Source organism: Diabrotica undecimpunctata, chromosome 1 (assembly GCF_040954645.1).
Source record: "Diabrotica undecimpunctata isolate CICGRU chromosome 1, icDiaUnde3, whole genome shotgun sequence".
Classification (NCBI taxonomy): Eukaryota; Metazoa; Arthropoda; class Insecta; order Coleoptera; family Chrysomelidae; genus Diabrotica; species Diabrotica undecimpunctata.
The window spans coordinates 136,822,041-136,842,456 of NC_092803.1; the positions used below are offsets into that span (position 1 = coordinate 136,822,041).

General features: G+C 32.1%; 1 protein-coding gene across 1 annotated transcript in view; it reads left to right on the top strand.

The window, feature by feature from the left end:
- Positions 1-20,416, top strand: part of LOC140440314 (uncharacterized) — a 75,272-nt gene that overhangs the window by 174 nt on the left and 54,682 nt on the right. The window lies entirely within an intron of this gene.

Sequence of the window (20,416 nt, forward strand, 5' to 3'; positions counted from 1 at the left end):
AATATTTGTTATATTAGATTTGTTAGATAATGTTTAGTAGCATCTCATTATTTCAACTATTAAAATAACTTGTTTTACTAAATATGTGATATTAGTATATTTATGTTTTATACAATATTTTTGAAAAATATTTTATTAGTAGAGTAAATTTTTTTAATAATCTTTAAATAAACTCGGGAACTATTGATTCTTACAGTAGCAATACTGAAAACATTAGATTTTAGTGTTTTTCTTATTTGTATTTTTGTCTTCAAATTCTTTTAAGTAACAACAATTTTACCCTGATTGGATTTTTTGGGCATACTTAATTAGTTTTTTTTCTTTTTATATTTGTTCATATTTTTGTAAATAATTTGTTTTTTCATACTATTATATTATTGTACATCTGATTTAAACGTTTTACTAATACCGTCCGAGATACCCCGTGAATATTGAATATCATTTCCTTTATTATTCTTTTTTATGTAATGTGCTAAGAAAAACAACAGATGTACAGCGTATACGAGATATATGTTATGTTGTACGAATAATACTATAACTAGTTAACAGCTTTTTCATCGTTTTGTTAGATAATCTTTTACAAAAATAATATTGCATAAATTAGAAAAATAAAATTTTCAATAATGTTGATGCTTTTGGATCGTAATTCTTTATATACATAATTATGGATGAAAAGGAAATACACTGTGCCAAATAGTGCAATCCAATTGTATATATACCTAATTATTCATTGTACCAGAGAAATTATACTTGAAACTACCCAATCGATTATGCCCTTATTATCTGTTGTGACCGAGGAGCAGGAAACAAATAGGCTCTAAATTAGTGTTTGGCACTTTATTATTAAATTGTAAAATACAAAACTGACTACGATCTAAGTTTCTATATAAGGAGCCAAGCTAACCTCTAATTATATCGCTTGGCGGGAACCATTTCTTCTACTTCTGGCATATTTCTTAAAGCTAAGTTTACAGGAAGTATTACTTAAGATACTACAATACCTCGCCTCTAAAGATCCAAACGATCGGGAGCTGTAATAAGTCTTTTTGACCGAACTGGCAAAACATTAGCTTTATCTAAAGTTTCTTCCTCGACACTTTCACTAACTTTATCACTACTCTCTGGTTCCTCATTACTCACATTGTTATCTACTACATTAATCATTGATGATCTAATATCGCCAATATAATCAGATACGATTAATTCAGGTGTCTTATTATCATAAAGAGGCGTCATAGGATCAGATCCTTCAAACTCATCTAAACTTAATTTATTTTCAACAGTTTGGTTTAAACCTCCTAACTCATTGAATTTTCCTTTCAATGTCTGATCGACATAACGCTTCCAAAATTCGTATATGTTCATTGACAATTTCACAAATATAATGCCTATCTCCCAAAACCTCATTATTTATAACTGCTTCTACCCATTTCCTCTTATAAGGATACCTTTAATCTCTTATTAACACTTTATTCCATTTTACAAATTTTTCTTCCCTTTTCATTTTTATATGTAACAATTTCTGAGCTTTATTTTCCAATAATAATTCAAAACGGTTTCTAATCTTACGTTTAAAAATAACATCTGAAGGTGTAACACCTGTGGAAACATGTATGGAGTTTCTATAGTGAAAGAAATAGGGGTGATAAGGTGGAGAAGTTATGTCTTTAATTAAATTATTATACAAATATTGTGAAAGTTTTACCGAAGTTAATTGAGATCTGTACAAACTATCTTTGGTAGATCAAACCTAGTAAATACCTACTTCCCAAATTTACTTATTGTTGCCAAGGAGTCTGTCACATTCATTATGAATGCTTTTTTGGCTGTTTTGAATAAGAATCTATAATGATTAATATCATTTTCCCTTTAAGTGGACCGAAAAAATTAGCACGAACCCTTTCAAAGAAATTATTCCTCTTGCCACATGGTATAACTGTTGCCTGAATAGGTTCTGCACTTGAAGCCCAACAAACTCTGCAATAATTTTCTCAATGTCCGTATCTAACGATACCACCAAAAACATTCTCGAGCGTTCCACTGTGAATTTATTTCTACGGTTAAGAAAAGGCTTTAAAGAATTCCTTAGAACACTTTTCAGTTAACCCTATCCGAATTAAATTCACTACTTTACCCAATACCGGATATCTTTGTGTTTCTGCTCTCAACTTTAGTGAGTCAATAGGTGTAACATGTTCTAAAAATTCAAATTTTTAAAATAACCAATATATTCGCTTTGTTCAGCCATAGACATTTCTTCCTCTTCCACTGGCAAACGGCTTATCGCATCTGCTTTCACATTATCCTTTTCCTTAATATATTTTATAGTATAATCAAAAACAGATAAAAAGATACACCATCTTTGCAAACGTGCTGCTGCTATCTTTGGCAAACTTTTAAACTCTCCAAGTAATATAATTAACCGTTTGTGGTCCGTTAAAATTTCAAAATGTCTTTCTGCTAAATATTCATATAACTTGTGAGCAGCCCAGTAAATACATAATGCTTCTTTGTGTACTATACTATAACCTAACTCTGTTTTCGTTAGTAGCCTTGAAATTGGTCTTTCATTGCCATCAGACATCACGTGCAAAAGCACTGCACTTGATCCATATTCACTGCTATCACACACTAGCACTTTTTTTAATGCCTCGTTGCATTCTTTTGTCCACTTAAATTTTGTATCCTTTTTGGGTAATTCATATAAAGGTTTTAAAATTTGTGACAAATTTGGAATAAACACCGAATAATAATTTGTCATTCCTGCAAAAGCTCTTACCTCTGTAATATTTTTAGGTACTGGAATCTTTACTATTGCTTTCACTGTCTCTTCACTTTTCTTTAACCCTTGTACTGATATGATATGCCCTAAATATTTGATACTACTTTGAAAAAAACTACGTTTACTACTATTTAATCTAAAACCTGCTTCATCCAATCTTTTTAAAACTTTGTATAAATTTGCAACATGTTCAGCATTATCTCTCCCCTTTACCACTACATCATCCAAATAATTCAGTGTCCCTGCACAACCTTACAACACCTTCTCTACTGTCCGCTGGAAAATTGCACCAGCTGGTTTGGTACCATAGGGTAAACGGTTAACTTTAAATATACCATACGGTGTGCTCCACGCCAGAAGTTTTGCTGTCTCTGGTTCCACCTGTAATTGATCGTACGCAAAAATCTAGCTTGCTGAACTGTTTCCTTACTTGCAACGCTGCAAATAGATCTTCAATTCTGGGAATGGGGTGGTTAACATTTTGCAAATATTTATTTGCAATTCATTCTTAAATAAATTTGTAAACTTATGTATAATATCTTCTGTAGTAGGTTTTTGACAAACTATATTCAATATCAAGCTAAACCTACTTACTTTATTTAGTCACTATACAAAAATAGTTTTGTTTTTGACAAGTCAAAGGAATAGTGAAAATTTTTACATACATCATATAAAATTGGATGGACAAAATAATGGGTGACATATGTAAGGATGCATGACGCAATTTCTGCAGGGCCTCGCTTTTCTTTAGTTTCTTCCCAAAAAAACATCATTGCTTTGTTGGTATCCTAGTCATGGACACACGGATTGTAGCACAATGGCTGTCTTTGGTAAAAGACATCTCCATGAGTCAGAGTTGGGTAATACAGAACCTGTTGCAGGTCAACACAAAGAACAATGGTGTCTTTGTTAACTTCACCTGTCTTTTTGTCATTTGCTAGAGTTGTGTATGTAACAAATGTAAACAAATAATTTAATAAAATTTAATAATAAAATAGATTCATAGAATCTATATTATTCTCAGTTCCAAATGTATGAACCTTGGACTGATGGAGGTTGAATCAATCTTCACCTGTTGCTGGCTATTCTGCCACAACATTAACTTTTTAAAAAATGCCTTGCTGTTCTGTCAAAATTTTTTGACCTCAAGGTTACTGTCTTTTCTCGTTCGGCGTGGTACCTAGATTCCTATCGCATTTCACCGACAGCGACTGAGTGGTAACTTCATTATATATTTTTTTAAATATCTATAATTCAATTTTTAATAATGTTACTTAAAGTTAAGATCAAATTTAAATAATTATATACTGTTGGAAGTGCATCATATGATCTTTTTGGTTCTCTATAAATGAATGTTTTTTACTTAAGTTTTTTCACATATTTTTTTATATACATGTACTATTACCACATGTCTTTTGCTGTGCTAAGTTGAATTAATTTGTAAACTGTATTCAGTTCAATTAATTGTCTATACAACATAATTTTTAATGTCCAGTATCATAAGCTTCTTTACACATTTTATATCTTTGACTGCTACATATCGTTTTGAGGTAACCAACTTATAATATCTTTTCCATGGATGTTTGGTTTTTCATATTGTTCTTTTTAGATGAACTGATGCTTCTTGATTAAGAAGCGAAACGTATTCAATAAATAGATGAAGTAGCCACCTTCTTTGTCTTTTATTTCTCCACTTTGACCGAAAAACCCACCACTCTTCGAGTGTTCCTTAGTTTATATATATATATATATATATATATATATATATATATATATATATATATATATATATATATTATTGACTTTGACACAACACAACATACTAATAGCTATGAACCGGCATGAACATTGACAGCTGGGATCAAATTTCTATTGAAAGCAGACAGTAAAAGTTAAAGTAGATGATGAGTTCGCTAAGAAAGTGGAAATTTTTTTGGCATCAGGCAGGGCTGTATTCTTTCTTCTTCTATTCCTATCCTAGGGATGGATGTTGCTAGATTGTCCGGTAACACCAGTGGTACATACAAAATATGCATATATATATTTGGTTGGTGCAGTAAAATAAAAAGTAAAAACGTTTCAATTTTAGTTTTTATATTATGGGAATTAAAAAATAAAATGTATGTATCACTGTTGTTACCGGATGATTACGCATATCAAGCAACATGCATTCCTCGGGCTCTCTGGCTGAATTATGTTGCTTTCTGGACGTAATCATCTTAATAAGACCCTTGATGCATAAATAAATATTGAACTATTGTTTTTTAATTGATAATGAAGCGCGTATGGCAGGGCGGGTGCTCATTTGTACAATGAGAATTTAAACCAGCAAACATTTGTGCGGTAGATCTTGTTTATCTTTCTTATGCAGGCTGCAGCCCGAGCGCCCGTTCTGTAAAAAGCGCTTTATTACCGATTAAAAAACAATGTTTTAAAATAAAATAGGCTCAAAATACTTATTGGGAAACGATAGAACAAGGTTTGAACTTGAATTTAGGCCCTTGCTGAATTTAAAAATAATGTTTTTTACTTGTGTTTCTTGAACCTTAAAGATCATAATTTTGGGTTTTTTAGTTTTAAATTATTCATAACTCAAAAAAGATACCGTTTACAGAAAAACTACAACAGACTTATTTTGTTCAAAATAATCCAAAAAATTAAAAAAAAAATGTGAACGGGTCGAAAAAATTAATTGTTACAATTTGTTTAAAAAATATATATTTAAAAAAATGTGGACAACTTTTTGCTTGGGCGACCTATTGAACCTTATTTTGGGATATCTTATGCAAAATTAAAGTTATTATGCAAAACAATCTCATGGGAATATTTTTCCGAACGAACCCAAGCTTTTTGCCTTGTCTATAGACTATTAATTTAGTATCTATCACTTTCGACCAAACTTAAATATCTTTTAACTATTTATTATACGCAAATAAAATCAAAAAATCTACAAAACCAACAAAAGTTAAAACTTGTTAAAGAAACATATTATAAGAGAAAAAACATTTATTGTTTGTTACACAACTATAAACTAAAACAATCTACTCGACAACATTAACTTTAACTAAAGATTATTATCCCATAGAAGTGTTTTCATTTTATATAAATCTTTTTGCACTATTATTAACTTCAAAACAAACATTAAAGTATCTACTTATATTGCGAAATAGTTTTTGTAAGATGTATATTAACCGAAAACTATTTCGCAAGGATATGAGCATTTGTTACAAATAAGGTACTTACTCGAATACTGGTTTTCTCTTAAAATTATTGTGTTTTATATAACAGGAATTTAAAAATTAAGTAGTACTTGAAGTAAACCACAGTACTTGATGTATTTGTGATTATTTTCAATTGTTAAATATATAAGTCAAACTTCTACAGATAATATGCCAAAAAGCTAAATAATATTCGTTTACAGAATATAAACTGTATGAACGTATATAAAAAAAGTTATCTTATATTTAGAACAATAAAGAAAAAATTACGATATATAATGTAGAAGTTGTACCAGAAATATCAAAAAACAAAAGAATACTGGAGAGAAGCGAAATTACACCTAAACAGACAAACAAGCAAAAGCATGTTATACTTGGTTTGTGTAGAAAAGTAGGTTCAGTAGGTTCTGATTAGTGTAGAAAAAAACATTGCTGAGAATTGCTCGAGATAAATCGCCAGCAGAACATCGGTCTGTAGGCCATCCCCGTAAGAGGTGAAGAGACGAGCAACCCCAAGATCGAATGGGAAAAGCAAAGAAAGAGGAAAGGAAAAAAAAATAAATTTATTCTAAAATATATGAAAAGAGGAAAAATAAAATACAACAAACCAACTTTTCTCGTTTTACATCCAACTCCTAAGCTAAATTATACTTAAAAAAATCCAGAAACATAGAATGAAGATGATTCAATGTCAGATGAAGAACAAGAATACTTTCAAAATAATAAACACCCATGGCAAGCAATAAGAAAAAAAAAAGACTTAAACGTTCAGATTTAAAAGAAAAAGAACCTCCAATTACACTCTCAAATAGGTTTCAGTCACTTCCACAGGAAAATTCCGTAAATGATACAAATAAAAGTCCACCAATCTCAAAACCCCCTCCAATTTTTATATATGACGTGAACAACTATAGCAAAATGATAGATAATTTAGCTCAAGCAGTAGAAGAAAAAACTTACTTTTTTAAAGCCTTAATAAATACAATAAAAAATACAATAAAAATTTTCCCAAAGATACCTGAATCCTACAGAAAACTAATACATCACGTACAAGAGGAAAACATCGTACACCATACATACCAACATAAGGAAGAGAGAGCATAAAGAGTAGTACCTACATCACTCCTTTCCGATAGATCAAATAAAAGTGGAAATCTAGAAAAAGGGTCATAAGGTAAGTAACATTACAAATGTCACAGATTGAGCCATGAACCATTGCCTTTATTTTTTGTGGACCTCGACCTTAAACGAACAACAATAAAATATTTACTCAAGAATATAAGATTACTGCAACGAATACCATCCTTCTAATGACAGAGGATGTTCTGTTTATCGTAAACTATTAAATGTCAGATACAATGACAAATCAAAACAAATCACCACTCAAAATCCTGTCAATAGTAATAATTTAAATCCAATTTAAATATACCTATCCAACATGATGCTCATAATTTCAACATAATCTGTTTGTAAAAATGAATAATCTAGACATTCTATTAATAGAAAGCCATGTCACACAAGGAACGGATATTAAGATACCTTACTATACTGTATAATATGCAAACCATCCAGATGGAGGAGCACATTCAGGCTCTGCCGTTATTATTAAATCAAAAATTAAACACTATGCAGTCCAACCTTATACTCGTATTACGAAAAAAATCCAAGTAGCAATCATTAAACTCGGAACAAACACCTCTCAATACCATTCAACAAAATAACTTAAGATACTTATCAACGGGAGAACCCACATACCGGCCTATGGTCGTTAACAAAATTCCAGATTTAGTAGATTTTGCTGTAAAAAAAGGGATGGCTGACATCCATAGTGTAATAGATTCAAACTTTAATTTAACATCAGACCACAGCACAATAGTAATAGCTTTAAGCATACTCATAATATGGAGAACACTACCACCCAAAATCATAATTAAAAAAAAAACAAACTGAATAGAAACCATAGAAAGAGTCATAGAAAACCATAATATTCCCCTCCATATAAGAGAACTTGTAGCAGAAAAAAGAAGAGAATCACATATGGCAATAAATGAGAAATCCACTACTACATAATGAAAAAACGACTTTTTAGTTTTATGTTTCGAACCTCTCACTTGAAGACGACTCTATATTGAAAACTACAGAAAAATTTAAACGACCGATAATAACAAATTCACTTTAAAAATAAAAACAGATATACCTGGGCCGCACAAACGCAGAAAAAACCGCAGTATTCATCTTGCAACTGTATTCTCAGCACCAGATACATACTAATAACGATAAAAATGATGATATAAAAACATACCTCGAAACTCCATGTCAACTATCCCTTCCTCTGACAACATTTACTTCGAAAAATGTTCGACAACAAATAAAAATGCCAAATCCTAAGAAAGCTGCTGATTATGATTTGATAAGAGGAGGATTACTTCAGAAGCTATCAAGAAAAGCAGAGAAGTTACTAACATAATATACAACAGCATATTACTTCTTCACTACTTCACTACAATACAATGGAAATTTGCTCAAGTTACTATGATTCCGAAACCTGGTAAGCCCGCAACACGAACAAATTCATATCGCCCTATAGGCCTACTACCAATAAGGTCGAAAGGATTAGAAAGACTACTATTACACAAAATCCAGCAATTCGTTCCCATAAACGAAATTATATCACAACACCAATTCGGATTTAGACGTGAACACTCAACCATCCAGCAATGCCACGAAATAGTCAATATAATTAAAACAACTCTCGAGAAGAAAAAGTTTTGCGCTGTAGTGTTTCTCTATATACAAAAGGATTTGATAGAGTATGGCATAAAGGTCTCCTCTTCTTCTTCTTAAGGTGCCTTCTCCATTACTGAAGGTTGACTATAACTACAGCAAATTGCTCTCTATCTTGAGCTTCTTCTATATATTCTTAACTACTTTTCCGATACGGGAATCTTGGCAGTGGATATCGACTCTAATGTAACATCATCACAAAAAGTACAAAATCATTTAGACAAATTACAAAACTGTCTTCCCATAAAACCAGTTGTTAAATACTTGGGATTGCATCTGGACGAAAAGCTCAAATGGAAACCGCACATTAAAACTGAACAAAAACAACTAGATCTTAAACTAAAAAATATGAACAGGCTGCTTAACAGAAGGTCTCAGTTATCTCTTACAAATAAACTGCTTCTGTATAAAGCTATACTTATACCAATTTGGGCATACGGAATAGAACTATGGGGCTGCAGTAAACCTTCAAATACGATGATACTTCAAACATTCCAACCAAAATACTCCGTATCATAAGTATAGCTCCGTGGTATGTATCTCACCGAACACTTCACAATGATCTGGAAATCCCATTATTCAAGGACACAATAAAAAATCATTCAATAAAATATAAAAATCGCACCACTGACGACAACAACGAACTAATAAATAATTTATTCACCCAACTACTTGCCGAAAGAAGAATGAAGAGAGTATGGCTAGAACACCTACCGCGATTATACTTAAATATCCGTCACCAGACGATACCTAAGTCACCTTAGTTTACTTACTGTACTACTGTACTATTTACTGTAAAAAGCTATATCATTGGCACAATAAAATTGTGCGTGGTATCTTTTCAAATTCAAATATTCATGAGTTGGTAATTAAAAATTATTGCCGCAATAAAACAATTCTTGGAGTGGCGGATGAACTTCATCATCATCATTGGTGCTACAGCCCTATAAAAGAGCCTCGACCTTTCCAAGTCTATTACGCCAGTCAGTTCTATCCATTGCCAACAGTTGCTAGTTTGCTGCGCCTATTTGTCTACCATCCTCATCTACACCATCCCTCCATCTGAGTTTTGGCCTACCCCTACTTCTACTTCCCACATATTGTGACATAAGGATTCTTATAGGAGGGTTGTTCTGCTGTGATCTTGCCAGATGTCCTGCCCATCTTAGTCTTCCTATTTTTATAAAGGATACTACGTCTTTACCACCAAATATATATTTATATCTGTGATATATCTCGGAGTTGTACCTCCTTCTCCAAACATCATTTTCACAGATGCCACCGAATATTCTTCTTAGGATCCTTCGTTCAAATATAAGCAGGAGATTTTCATCTGCCTTGGAAATGGTCCCTGTCTCCGACATATATGTCAACACTGGTTGTATAAGGGTTTTGTATATGGCAGATGAACTTAATATTCCTAAAATTACAGTGTGGAATATAATTAAGCATTATATGGAAACAGGGAAGTATTTTAGATAAAAAAAAGTAAAGCCTCGTGTCGTCCAAAACTAGTTTCTGGTAGGAATACAAGAATATTAGTAAAATTTTGCAAGAAAGGTCGAAGAAATATTTCTAGGCAAGTTACAGCTGAATAGAATCATGAAACTGGATTAAGTTTGTCAAGCAATGCTGTCACCAGTGCATACATAAATCTGAAATAAAGTTTTATAAAGTTGAATTACAGGTACTCGTATTTTAACAAATTAAATTTTCTTATAGGCAAAGAAAAAGAATAACAAAACAAAAGCAAACCAAGCCCATAATGCAACGTTCTTGGTCGGTAAAAGATTGGCCCTGAGTTATTTTTAGTGACGAATCAAAATTTGACGTAATTGTTGGTGATTACCACAAACGAGTTGATGAGTGATGATTTGGGGTTGTATGGCAGTTTTAATGTTAGGATGTTTTGAATTTATTGGGGGTACCGTAAATCCTACGAGATATTAACAAATACTTCAAACCAGTCTATCACCAAGCATTGTGAAATTAAATTTTGGCGAGAATTATATTTTTCAGCAGGAGCGGCCTCTATTCGGTTCTCTGAGCATTGATTTTTTTGACAGTAGGTAGGCTGCTAACCTTGCTTACCAACCCCCTTTTCGGAGGACCATTTCTCCCTTCCTCGTCAGCCCTGACCCTGCCTTCCAATCTCCAGCAAGGTTGCTCAGGTTTTCCAGGGTTCACCCGTGTAGACCAAGCCTCACTTCGTGGAGGTGAGGATAGGGATTGAGTAGGAGAGGCTAGAGAATTCTAACTGGAAACAGCATCTTATATTGCGCTTCACTACCCCTTTGAACCCCAAAACAAGAAAAAAAACTGGAACGAACATGTAAACCAAATGGGACCAGATAGATTAGCGAACATCTGTAAAAACAACAAGCCGTATAGCAGAAGACCCGTTGGAAGGCCGCCAAAAAGGTGGAAAGATAATGTACAGTCAACAACGACTGAAACAGAATAAGAGGCAGGCAAACAGGAGTAATCTTAGTCGCACGAAGAAGAAGAAGCAGGAGCAGCCTGTTATACGGCCAGAACCACAAAAAACTTATTTGGTAACTACAATATAAACGTCCGTTCTTGTTCTTCTAACAGTCCTGTCCTAAATTTCTACTAATATTTAGTTGTCAATAAAATAAACAATTTGTGTGGCCCAAAAGTCTGGACACGACCAATTATCTCGTAAATTGCTAGTCATAATTTTACAAAATTTGAGGTACACCTATTTTGGGATATACTCCAGCCGTCAGAGACGAAAATATCATTGAACTTATAAAAATCATACAAACAAGCTCAATTTTGCCAAGAATATTAATTTTGGGACCCCAAAATAGATGCAAAAAAGTTTACCACTTTTACTCCCGTGCTTGCCCCTAAAACTCCCCTCACAGGGGAGTAAAAACGCAAACAATCGATTTACTAAGAATCTGTACACCGTAGGAAAAAATATTTCAAATAAAAATTGTAGCTGAGGTAATTTTAAACAAAAATGTTTATAAACATTTCTTGTGTAGCATACCCAGTTTTCTTAGAAACAACGCTTAAAAATTCGATATCTTTTGATTCAAGTGATCTATTGACAAAAATGAAGATGTGTTTTCAAGGTAAACAGTTTAGCTTTCGTATGCAATTTTCACATTTTGCCGCAAATAAACTCAGATTTTATACAGGTGTTAAATAACTAAACGAGTCGCGACTTTTGCCATTTTTTATGATTCTCACAAGATCAATACAATCTATCCCTTTCATTGACTGGCCACTATGAAGTTTCTATTACTAGAGCCTAACCTTTAAAACCTATAGCATGAAATTTTAGTTTTGAGTTTTGACAACAAATGTGAGGCATTTGAAATATGCTTAAAAAATCGCTGGATGTAAACTTTTACACAACAAACGATTTAAAACTTTTTTTCAATTACACTAGTATATTTTTCAAAAGAACAAAACTTCTGCAATAAACTACACCCAAAACCGTCTACTTAAATGCATTTTCCGGGTTGTGTGATCGTTTGTAATGTAAAACATTGAATTCTGCGTTTTTTATTCATATTTCAAATGACTTATATTCGTTAACACAACTCAAAATTGAAATTTCATGTCATAGGTTTTAAAGATTGATCTCTAAAAATGGAAATTTTACTACAATTGGTCAGTCAAAGTGATCAATTTTATTGAGCTCACGGGTATCGTGAAAAATGGCAAAAATCGCGCCAAGTTAATTTATTTAACACCTTTATAAGAACTGAGTTTATTTTCGGCAAAATGCAAAAACCGCATACGAAAGCTGCATTCTTTCATTTTGATCAACGCATCTTGATTTTTGTCGATAGTACATTTGGATCAAAAGATATCGAATTTTCACCGTCGAGCTGATATAAATTTTATTGAACATTGATTTCGCGCGAGTAACTGACATTTAAAATCGACGGTCGCTTCAATCGTTTTTTCTAAGAGAACGGTTTATTCTACACAAAAAATGCTTACAAACATTTTTGTTTAGAATGATCTCAGCTACATTTTTTGTTTGAAACATTTTTTTCTACGATGTACAGATTAAATCGATTTTTTTGCGTTTTTACCCCTCTGCGAGGGGTGTTTTGGGGGTAAGCCCGGGGATAAAAGTGGTAAACTTTTTTGAATCTTTTTTGGGGTCCCAAAATTAATATTCTCTGCAAAATTTAGTCATTATTGGAATCTCCTACTCAATACCAGTTCAACCATATGTAACACTTATGATTTTATGTAGTCTGGAAGGTCTTAAATAAATAAAACAGTGCAAAATATGTAGATTTTAATAAATTTTAATATTTAAATGTAGAATGCTGTGATTTTGACATTTGTTCACTATTTACATTATTAACTAGAACTGACAGTAGTTGTGTTTAGAAAAGTTCTGCAAGATAAATTGCTTCTCTAAAATGGCTCTTAACGAAAAAATGAATTACTATTCTAATGATGAGAGGGTACGGTGACAAAAAACGATCTTATTGTGAAATAGCCAACTTGTTCAATGATACTTATCCAAACCGTTCTACGGTACAAAAAACTGTAAAGCGATTTGAGGAATCTGGAGAAGTAAAAGATAGATACCGATCAGGTATACCGAAACGAGTTATGAATGACAACAAAACTTTAGATATAATGCAAAGTTTTGTTAAAGATCCACATACATCCTCACGCAGGGTTTCACAAGTACATGATGTAGGTCGTTCTTCAGTCTTACGTGTATTACGTAAGAATAAATTTAAACCATACAAAATTAACTTATTGCAAGAATTAAGTGAAAATGACTTCGATCGCAGATTAGAGTTTACTGAGGTAATGATGGATAACATTGAAAATTATGAAAATTTCGTTAACAGATTTTTTTTCCGATGAAGCAACCTTTACACTGTGTGGAAGTGTATGGAGTGACATAAATCCACACTGGATGCGTGAAAACCATACTCAAAGACCACAAAAATTAAATGTATGGTCAGGTATAGTACAATATCAGTGTACAGTGTCAGGTATGGACAGTTACGAAATGTTACTTAGAAATGAAATTGTACCTACACTAAAAAACTTATTTGGGGCCAATTTTAGTCAGATATGGTTTCAGCAAGATGGAGCTCCAGCTCATTTTGGTATAAATTTTCGGCTTTATTTAGATGAGATATGTCCCCGACGATGGTTTGGTAGACAAGGTAGAATTAAATGGCCTCTACGTTCATTTGATTTCAATCCTAAAGAATATTTTTATTGGGAAAAATTCAGTTTACAAAAATAAACCAGCAAGTGCAAGTCTTGCAGAGCTAAGGCAACGAATTATCGATGAATCTCGAATAATTTCTAGACAAACATGGAGAAATGTGGTAGACGTATTCTACTATCGATTAGGGTACTGTCAACTCACAAATGGAGCACATTTTGAACACTTGATAAAGTAACTATTATGTTAAAAAATGTTGTAATCTATGAATTGTTACGTTTTAATGTAGCTGAAAATAGTAAGTTTTAAAAAATTTTATTGCGACAATTAGGCGTTGCTAGACTTCTGTTTTATGTATTTAAGACCTTCCAGACTACATAAAATCATAAGTGTTACATATGGTTGAACTCGTATTGAGAGGAGATTCCAATAATGACTGAATATACAAGGTGACGAATTTGAAAAACCAAAGTTACTAATAATATAAGAGAAACGGCAAATTTGGCAATATTGCAAATATCAAATATGGAATCTCTGTATCCCAATAGAGGTGTACCTCAAATTTTGTACAATTATGACTAGCAATTTACGAGATGATGGGACGTTTCCAGACTTTTGAACCACATGTATATGTACATATATATATATATATATACATATATATATATATATATATATACATATATATATATATACATATATATACATATATATACATATATATATATATATATATATATATATATATATATATATATATATATATGTATATATATGCACATATATATATATATATATATATATATATATATATATATATATATATATATATACATATATATACATGTATATATATACACTTCTCCAAGAAATTAACGCACCACTTTGAAATATTAAAATATTTTATTAGCGTTAATAAAAATTTCCATTGTAATGTTATATTTTGCAAGCCCCTTGTATATGCTATTCGTACACTCTATATTTATTGACTGTTTTATCGCTATAGTTTTTTTTGCAACAAAACAAAAAGGAACAGAAAATGTACTAATTCTATAAATATACTTATTTCCAAGTGTTCACGAATTTTATTCGGCTACTGTTTAATTGTTGATTATTGTTATTTGTGTTTATTATGGAGCATCAATCAATGAATGTGCCCAAGCAGTGATACTGTCGGAAGAAGGTTGGAGTTACCGACGAATTGGTCGTCGGTTTAATGTGTCCCACACATCCGTCTGACGGGTGTTAGAAAGATTCCTCGAAACAGGGGATCATACTCGCAGACCAGGGCAATGACGAAACCGGGTAACTACCCCTATTCAAGATCGATTTTTAAGAATTTCTGCTCTTCGACAACGTTTTGTAACACATCGAAGTTTACAAATTCAGCTTCGATACGTGCATGCTATACAAATTAGTACTGAAACTGTTCGCCAGCGACTTAGGGAATACAACTTAACACCTAGGATTGCCGTCCGAGCTCCTCTATTAAACGCAGAGCATCGAAGGGGGAGACTATATTTTGCCAGAGAACACATTAATTGGTTAGAGGCTGACTGGGAACGAGTGCTATTTACTGATGAATCCCGATTTTGTTTGTACAATAACGACAGACGTGTTCGTGTGTTGCGACGACCCAACGAACGATATGCTCAGTGTAACTTCGCACACACCACATTTTTTGGTGGAGGATCAGTTATGGCGTGGGGTGGTATTTCTACCGCACGTACGGACCTAGAGGTCATACAAAATGGAACTGTTACAGCTGAAAGGTACATATTGGAGATCCTGGAGCAACATGTAGTATAATTCGCTCCTTATATCGGTGAAAATTTCTTACTAATGCAAGATAATGCCAGATCTCACGCTGCACAAATCGTCAGAAATTATCTAGAAGAGGTAGAAATTAACACTATGGAATGGCCAGCACATAGTCCGGATTTAAATCCGATTAAAAATCTCTGGGATATCCTTGGTAGGCGATTAAGAGCGACACCTATCCAACCAAACAACTTACAGGAAGTGAGAGAGAGGCTGATCCAGAATTGGAGAGAACTATACCAAAATGAAATACGGCAATTAATTTTAAGTATGGGCCAACGATGTGAGGCTGTTATACGTAGTAGAGGTAAAAACACTCGTTATTAAGACTTTTTTCATATTTTAGTTTACTTTTCTTATCATTATTTTTTTCGAATTTTCCGTTTTATTTTTTTTACTCCTGTACTTCAACATTTTCTGATGATTAGACAAATTGTTATAATTACTAATAAAATGTAGAATAAATCTGGTGAAGTTTCATGTTTTATTCTTTGCCTGATTACAACTAAAATTGATTTATTGAAGTGGTGCGTTAATTTCTTGGAGAAGTATATATATATATATATATATATATATATATATATATATATATATATATATATATATATATATATATATATATATATATATATATTATTGTGATATTTAAAGTCTTGGTGCGCCAAGCAATAATTAGCTAATTAATTTTTTTTTTGATTAATTAAAATTATTTAAATGATATGATTATGACTCTATCACAATTTTTAATTCTTTTATCTCAGGGTTAAATTCGTGCTTCAATATCTATGCTATTACATGTGAAAGGTAAGGTCCAGAGAATACCGGAATAATAAAAAACACATATGATCTAACACTATATATTGAAATAAAAATAATGAAATAATTCACACTCAAAAGTTTTCAATAAACAAATCTCATATAAGGATTCTCAAAATTTTGTTCTCCGTACGTGAACAATCAAAATTAATGGTACAAACAATATTCATTGAAAACTCATAATCCCAAACTATTCTAACTCTCCTAATCAAAATATGTATATCCTTTCTAAATTACGTGTAAAAACTGTGTTATCAATAAAAAAAAAAAAAAAAAAAAAAAAAAAACTGCAGAAAACAAAAAAATCTCTCTCTGATGATGAGTGGTCCAAATCCTTGTTCCTTGTAGACTGTATTATCTCCTCTCAACCGCTCCCTATGTAATCAGCAATCTTACAACAGATTGTTGCAAGTATATCGTCCTTAATGATCTCCTTCAAAAGCAACAATCATTCAAATTATGATAGCCTTTCTCCTCTCGATAAACTGAATCTCTCGTTGGCCCGAGTGAAAAATTGACTCTTGGAATATCTTCTCTTTACGATAAACTGAATCTCTCGTTGGCCTGAACAGTGACTCTTGGAATATAAGTAGGAAAATATGACTTACAATATTTTGCTGCTTCAGCTTCTGTCAGATACACTAACTCCACAAAAACTCACTAACATTCAACACTACTGCTTGCTACATCTCGGGAACAGCCAGAGAACAATCACTGTTCGTCTTACAGACTTGGAAACCAACTGATTATCCTTTCTCTCTCCTCAATCTCGCTAAACTTTTTCCTACATACTTATCCCACCTTTTTCAATCTCCGCCAATCAAAACTCGTCACAATTCCCCCATTTTTTCATTTCGATAACAAACAAATTTTTACCTATAATTATAAATTTCCTAAAACTTATTTACAAATAATATTTTTCTATAATTCTTAAAAACTAACAAAAGCATCTTTCTATAATCCCTTCTATTGTCTTTAATCACTGCATTAATGTATTTCAATTGTCTTTGGATTTCACTTAAAATTATGCGGGTCACTCAAGTATAACAAAGAAATAATTTATGCAAAGCTTACATTTTGTTTAGTACAGGTAGTCCAAGAATTTAATAACTTTCCTTCTCCGAAATGTTTGTTGGATATTATCCTACTTATCTGAATTATTTTAATGTTTTTGAACTTTGAAATATTTTTAAACAAACCAATATTTTTCTCGATTTTACATATCATAACAATATATATATATATATATATATATATATATATATATATATATATATATGTATATACATATACTCCTTGGTTATTTAACAGAAAGTGCAATAATACTTGGTAATCATTAAATAATTATATTGATACGTTCAATTATTTTAACTAATGAATGGAAGCATGTAATAGCAAGAAACTTTCTTTTAATTATTTTAAATATTTCCAGTAAAACTAACAATTTTCTGCATTATTAAATATTTAATGAGTTTTAACTGGCTATTGATTATAAAGATTCAATTTTTTAAATTTCAGAAGTCTTATTGCATAATAAATAGAATAAATATTAGGGAGAACTACAGGGTTACACAATGGCAAGGAACTTTTCCAAATAACCAAAGAGTAGCTTTAACAATTTTTTATGATGTAAACATAAAGGTTAGCTGGTCTCATAAATCTAGCTCAAAAGCGAGATGATTGAAAAATGTAAAGATAAACAATTGGCAAAAAGGTAAGACGGACTTATGCACGCATTAACAAAATGCGCAAAATGTATGTGAACTTTATTCTCTCTTAACACGCATAAGATATTAATAGTTCATTACGGGTTCATTGATGTTTGAAAAAATTCAGAGGAATGTAGCCTAGGCTTGATATGTCCGTTAGATCACTATATTATTGCCCAATGTTGGTGTATTTGTGCGTTGTTTTCAGTCGTGGGTTTTATTTGTATCGACCAGAAGATGGAGTGCAAATTGTTGATTCTGAAACTAGTCGCACAATAAATACAATAAACAGCATTTAAACATAGTGTAAGTCGATCATTACTCTAGAACCTAGGTATTAACCAGATCTTCACTTTGAGCCAAATTCTTGAAATGAGATTAATGTGCATATATTCATTTTTTTATAAAACTGTTTTTTCATTAATCTACACTTTCTAAAATTGTTTTCGCATACTTTCTTACACTTATTTACAAACAATAATGTTGCCTTTAAGTGTAAACCTTTCTCTGATATTAAGTGTGTGAATTATTTAGACAAACGGAAAATTTTCCACCAAAATTTACAAAAGCACCTTACCAAAATAATTATTATGATTTTGTAATAACTTTACAAGTAAAATTTATATAAAATAAAGATAATAGTCACCTAAGATCAATGTGAATGTCAAATACAAGTTATCAAATAATAGTGGATCGATTTGAATGTATTCTCCAATTTAGCTAGTCGAAAGTTCCGGAAATATCGAAAAAGCTACTTAGGTTATTGACTAAAACAATAATACAATGCGTGTACATTTTTATTTATTTACTACTTACATTTTACTACTGACATTTGATCTCTAAAAGCGAGACCAACAAGCTGAATTTTGCCGAGAAAGTCAGTTTTGGGATCCCGACAAAGATACAAAAATGTTTGCCACGCCTACCACCGAACTTTCCCTTACAGCCGCTTATTTATTTAACAGCTCTATAGAAACTCACCTCATTTGCGAAAAATACAAATATTGCATACAAAAGTTTCACTCTTCACCTTTAACACATTTTGATTTTTGTAGGTAGGACACTGATCAAAAGATATCGAATTTTTACCGTTGAGTTGATACAAATTTTATTTAAAAAATTGATTTCGCACGCGTAACTGACATTCAAAATTAGTGGTCGCTTTAAATTTTATTTTTTAGAGAAAGGTTTATTCTACACAGAAAGTACTAATAAACATTTTTATTCAGAATTCAGAAGAGGAGTATAAAGAAATTGAAGAACAAAGCGGCTTCAGAGCAGGAAGATCGTGCGTGGACAACACATTTACCCTTCAACAAGTAATTGAAAAACGAACAGCTCGAAACCTCCCTACGCATCTGGTATTTATAGATCTGGAGAAGGCTTATGATACAGTTCCTTTAAAACTCTTATTTAGTGTCTTGACGAAAACGGACCTTAGTAAAACATATCTAAAAGCAATACTGAACATCTATAAATGTCCTCAAAGCACTGTAAAAACAGAAAATACTTTCTCAAGGGTATTTACAGTAACGAAAGGCTTGAGACAAGGATGTTGTCTTTCCCCCACCCTATTCAAAATATATATCCAAGAAGCACTGAACCAGTGGAGACAAAAATGTGCGGGAATGGGGTTGAAGCTTAACAACCATTATCTGACAACGCTGTTCTTTGCAGATGATCAAGTACTAATTGCAAGCTGTGAAGAAGATGCAGATTATATGCTTAGAAAGCTCAAAGATGAATACGAAAAATGGGGGATGAGTATGAATATGTCTAAAACAGAATATATGCGAATAGGCAGTGAAGACGAAGACCCGGATTTGGAAATTAGACAAATGAAAAGGTGCTACGAATACAAATATTTGGGAAGTATTATCTGCAGTAAAGGAACAACGGAACGAGATATAGACTATAGAGTGCAACAAGGCAGGAAGAGTGTTCAAATTCTGAATTCGATACTTTGGTCCAACAAAGCTACTATGAGAACTAAAATGACTATCTACAAAGTAATTGTAGAGCCCATTCTTACATATGGAGCAGAATGTTGGCAAATGACAGTAAAAGGAAAGAAAAAAGTTGACACGGTTGAAAT